Consider the following 6,000-nt stretch of genomic DNA (forward strand, 5'->3'; position numbering starts at 1 on the left):
CCCTGTACATTTCTGCTTGCAAACACAGTTCCAGTTAATTTATGAACATTGCTAGCAATTGTGTGCTGAGAGATTTGTTTGGTGTTATCACTGGTGGACATAAATGCCTGTGCTATCGCAATGGCCTTACTGAGGGTCGGTGTCTCTACAGTCAAAAGTTTTCATAGGATCGTCTCGTGGCCAATGCCCAGTATAAAATGCCTGGAGCATTTGCTCCAGATAGCCATCAAACTCACATTGTCCTGCAAGTCACCTTAGCTCGGCGACGTAGCTCGCCAATTCCTGACCTTCAGATCGCTGGCACGTGTAGAACCGATACCTCACCATCAGCACGCTCTCCCTCGGGTTAAGATGCTCCCAAACCAGTGTACACAGCTCCTCATATGATTTATCTGTGGGTTTCACCGGAGCCAGAAGATTCTTCATGAAGCTGTAGGTCGGTGCCCCGCAGACCGTGAGGAGGACCTCTCTCCTTTTTGCAGCGCTTCCTTCTCCTTCCAGCTCGTTGGCTACAAAGTACTGGTCTAGCCATTCGACATAGACTTCCCAGTCCTCACCCTCCGAGAACTTCTCCAGGATGCCCACAGCTTGCTGCATCTTTGCGTTGGATTCGAATACTCGGTGCCAGTTGTTGTGTTCCTGACACAGATGAGACTGCACACAGGGAGGTTAAAGTAACAGTGACCTCAGTTTTTATTAAGACACTCCAGAGTGAGGAACAGGCCTCAGGGGCTGGCTTATATACAGTGCTCCCAAGGGATTCTGGGATCCCTTAGGACTTCAGGGGATGCGCTCCCTGGTGGCGGAACATGCTTTACAGATACACAACACATAGTAGATATAACATCAACTAGGCTACAGTATGGTCATGCATTCATCAAGTGAAAATGCACTTTGCAAGAGAGCTGGGTAACTTGACCAACTTTGGAATCACAGCAAGGCAACAGTGCATTCGGGCCATCCAGTTTTACAGGGCTGCTGGATTCCCCAAGATCCAGGATGCAATCAATGGCTCCCATGTTGCTTTACAATCTCCTACAAAAAAATCTTCAACTACCTCACCATTAAAGGTGTCCACTCAGTATACAGATTGTATGTGACAACATGCAAAGGGATTTGTTCAATTACCTCCATAGAGTCCATAATATAGGATGAAATTATTAAGGCATGGGTGAATCAGGAACAGTGGGCATGGATTTATCAAGAGTATGTTATGCTTTACCAAGGAGGTGGTCACAGAACTCAGCCACCTCACGGCAGGGCGATGACTGCTCTGCCAGTGGCTCTCTAGGTCACCGTGGCCCTGAATTTCTTCATCAGCAGAAAGCAGGAGCAGGCAACATATCTAACATCTTGTAATTCACCATCCATCGCTTTATCCGGCAGGTCACAGAGGCTCTCTACTCCAGGAGAAGGGACTTCATTGTCTTTTCGCGAAACAGAGAGAAGCAGAGGAGTGTGCGTGGGGCTTTGCCAGGATATCAGGCTTTCCCATGGTGCAGGGTGCCATCGACTACACACACATGGCTTTGCGGGCACCGCATATCAATCCTGAGATGTACCGCAACCGCAATGGTTATCACTCTCTTAATGTGCAGTTGGTGTGCGGCAATGCCCATCACATCATGCTAGTGATTGTCCGGTATCCTGGCAGCTGCCATGATGCCTTCTTCCTGTGCCAGTCCACTGTGCCATCAATCTTCCAGCCACCATGTCGAACCCGAAGATGGTTGCTTGGAGACAAGGGCTATCCGCTCCACACCTGGCTGATGACTCTCCTCCACAACCCCACCAATCGTGACCTATCCTATAATCCTATAATGAAGCCATGCTGCCATGAGGAACCTCATCAAGCAGCCCACCGGGGTTCTGAAGCAACGGTTCCACCGCCGTGACTGCTCTTGGGGAGCCCTCGAGTGCAATTGTCTATGCAGTGGGGTCCCCAGAGACCGGTATTAGGACCATTGCTTTTCTTGTTATATAAAGAGTGTCATTTGGATGTTTGTGAATGATACAAAACATGAAAAGGATAGTCGCAGACTTCAGGAGGAGGTAGACAAATTGGTGAAATGGGCAGACACATGGCAGATGCAATTTAATGCGGATAAATGTGAATTGATGCACCTTGGGAGAAACAAATGAGGGGGGTGTGGAAGGGAGGGTGTGCAAGAGCAGAGGGATCTAGTGGGTCCATATTTACAAATCTTTGAAGATGACAGGCCAAGTTACGGTTGAGAAAGTGCATGGGATACTTGGATTTGTAAATAGGGGCATTGAATACAAAAACAGGGAAGTCATGCTAAACCTTTCCAAATCACTGGTTAAGCCTCAGCTGGAATATTGTGAACAGTTCTGGGCATCACACTTTACGATGGGTGTGAAGGTTTTGGAGAGGGTGCAGCGGAGGTTTACTGGGATGATACCAGGAATGAGGGGCTTCAGTTATGTGGAGTGATCGGAGAAGCTGGGATTGTTCTCCTTAGAGCAGAGAAGGTTAAGGGGAGACCTAATAGAAGTATTTAAAATTATAAGGGGCTTTGATAGACCAAGTAGGGAAAAACTGTTAACTCTGGTAAGTGGGTCGGTAATCAGAAGTCATAGATTTAAAATAATCGGTAAAAGAGCAAGAGGGAAAATAAGGAGAATTTTTTTCACACTAAGGGTTGTTAAGATCTGAAATGCATTACCTGAAAGGATGGTTGAAGCAGTTTCCATAGGAACTTTCAAAAAACAATTGGACATGAATTTGAAGAGGACTAATTTGCAGGGTTATGGGGGAAATACTTGGATGTGAGACTAAATTGATTAGCTCTTTCAAAGAGTCAGCACAGGCACGACAGGCCAAATAGCCTCCTTCTGTGCTGTAAGATGATTCTAAGATTATCTGCAGCCAGTTTCCAAAGAATGCACAGTACTGCCTGTTACTGTGAAGACCATTGCAGTCTTGATTTCCCCCCACACCGGCCCCTTCCAGGAGACATCAACAATATCAGTTAATTCATAGTTAACAATGTGTTTGCAGAAGCAAGTACCTTATTCACTCCGTTGCCAACCATCTCCCCGAATCCCTGCAAATATGTACCTTCCACACTGCAAGCAAAACCTATGGCATGACAACAGAGTGGAAACTATGAGAGGCGTAAATGGAGTTTCCTATCTTAGCGCACCTTGCAAGGTTACTGAATTTCTTTCTACACTGTAGCCAGGTCCTAATACAGATTTTCCCTGTTATTGCCTGCTCCCAATGGGCGAGCTTCTTATTTCAATGCTTCTCGTGTCTACAACTTGCCCAGTAAATGCAAATGAAGATGATGCCGAAAGCTCTTGCCATATTCAGCTCTGCTTCAGGTTGTCTGATATCCTGCCCTGCCCACCTCCTACCAGGTTTTTACCCGCATATGAAAACTGACACCGATAAGTTTAAGTAAAGTAAGGCAAATATACAACTTAATATTGATGGGTAACTTTTGAAAAAGGGGACATTTTCTAACAAAATTGCAGCATACATGTGATCCCTAAGATTGTGTTTTCATCAGTGAGAAAGTAAAAAAAAAAGGCAGTCACAATGCATAGAATCATCAGGCTTGAAGTCTCAGGAGGCCCGTTCAGCCAGTGGAATTGCAGTGGAGCAGAACTCCTGTCTGCCGATGGAACATGCTGTAGAGACTGCGTCACTAACATGCTCAGCAACCCAGTGTCTGAGTACTACAATGGAACATCAGACTTCTGCATTGAAGGCTCAGCTTGCTGCCACGCAAGATCAGACTGCTGCCATCGTGGCTGGGTTTACGAGTGTGGAAAGGAGCTTGCAGGGTATCCCAGCAGTCCAACAATCTGTGCTCTAACAGATGGCCAGGAATGCTGAGGTGATACCCCATGGGAATGGCAGGGGTGCAAGAACCTGCTGTCCTCTGTCAGGATGAGAGTATTGATACTCCCACCCCTGCCATCCCACTAGTGCTCTTGCAGTTCCCAGTCAGCCAGTCAGCCCAGACAGCTGCCGCACAGGCCGAGGTGGTGCAGTCTACAGCCAGGCTTTCTAGGCCCAGAGCTGCTCAAGGTCGTCTTGCAAGGTCATCTCCATTCTCCCACTGAAAGTGAGCAGCCTTCCACCAGCCATGATGTAGCCACTGGGATAGCACTGTGTAGAAGCTCCAGAATAAGCAAAGGAACACAAAAGACAGATGCTAAGGGAATGCACAAGATGATTAGTTGACTGTAATGTTACATTGGAATTATTCAATTATAATTTATGTTTGTAAGGATTGTTTTGTGGTTTATTTCATTTCAGCATTGTGCCCAGGAGGACGCTGTGATATTCTGTGACAGAGGGATGGTAAGATGGAGGTATTGAGTAATGAATTTCTGGGGTTTCAGTCAGGGGAACCGGAGTCTGATGATGTGCCCACGGACAGACCATCCAAAACATGTATTTTCAGGCTGTCTCTTCCCTTCGTCCTCCTGTTTTTCCTCCTCCTCTTGGATGTATTCCAAGAATTTATGAAATAGAAGTTGAAATTCAAGAATCTCGAGCAAATGGCCAGTAATGATTTGTTTCTGTTTGTTTTGATTGACTAACTCAATACAACTATTTGCTACAAATTCTCAATCATCAAAACAGTCACCTTCTAATTAAAAAGGGGAATGTTCACATAGGACAATGGAAGATAAATTTGGCAGACAGTTTGGACCCATCCAAACTGCAGCAGATGCACTGTAGCAACTCACCATGGCTTCTTCGGCATCACCACCCAAACCCGTAAATCTACAAGAAGGACAATGGCAGCAGACGCATGGGAGCACCATCACCTGCAAGGTCCCCTCTAAGTTACACACCATCCTGACTTGGAAATATATCGCCGTTCCTTCATCGTCGATGGGTCAAAATCCTGGAACTCCCTCCTCAACAGCACTATGGGAGTACCTTCACCACAAGGACTGCAGCAGTTCTAGAAGGTGACTCACCACCACCTTCTCAAGGGCAATTAGGGATGGGCAATAAATGCTGTCCTTGCCAGCGCCGACCATATCCCGGAATGAATTTTTTAAAAAGAGTCTCATTTAAAGCGTTAAAAAATTACTTAATTTTGTTTGTGTCATCATAGCATTGCACACAAGCAAGAGTATCACAACTGATGGAGAAAGTGAACAGGACAACGAGGAAGAGATAACGAAGTCCATGGCCAGGAATATCCCTGGAACCTTCCACTCCATTGCTGTAACTTTGCCAGTCATGCGCCAGAAACGGCATTTCCACCATGCTTCCGGCAAAGTTTTGACAATAGAACGGGAACAGCTACGAGGAAATTTCCGGCTCAAGCCCCTTACATATGATGACCTATGGAGTTGACCTTTCTACATGCTGTTGATTGCTGGAGGCTCTTCCTTCCTTATTTCAACAAGGGTGCAGAGGTTTCACACGGTAACCATGACCACCAGTTCCAGGCTACACTCTTGTGTCATGTGCAACCTCGGCTTGCAACCAGCAGAATGACAGTAGATTACTATCATGCATGTTATCACACACAAATCGTACATTACACATGTTCAGTAACATCTCTGGTCTAACTAGCTCTCAGTTATCTGTGTGGGAGCACTGTTGAATTCTGTGGCTCAGAATTTGCAATATGACCTGCGAAAGATCTACGAACTTACCTCCAAGCTCCAAGCTACGGAGTGTTCAGGTCCTGGGCCTCCAGGCGTACACCTGCATAAAGGCCCACGGATCCCAGGGACATAGGCAGCTCAGGATCACGTGGGCCAAGTGCTCTATTGAGAAAGGAGGATTCTATTTCCGAACGGAATCCCCTTTAAACCCTACTGGAATCCCCAAGTAATTAAACAATTTAGACAACTGTAATAAATATAAATGTTCTGATTTTTCAAATTTAATTAAAGTCCCTTCATTACAGCAAATACAATAAAAATTTAATTATTTGAAAAATAATCTTAAACATTTTAATCCAGGCCAATATTTGCATAAAGTAATTTTAAGTGTTT

The sequence above is a fragment of the Pristiophorus japonicus genome, chromosome 2, assembly GCF_044704955.1.
Source record: "Pristiophorus japonicus isolate sPriJap1 chromosome 2, sPriJap1.hap1, whole genome shotgun sequence".
NCBI lineage: Eukaryota > Metazoa > Chordata > Chondrichthyes > Pristiophoridae > Pristiophorus > Pristiophorus japonicus.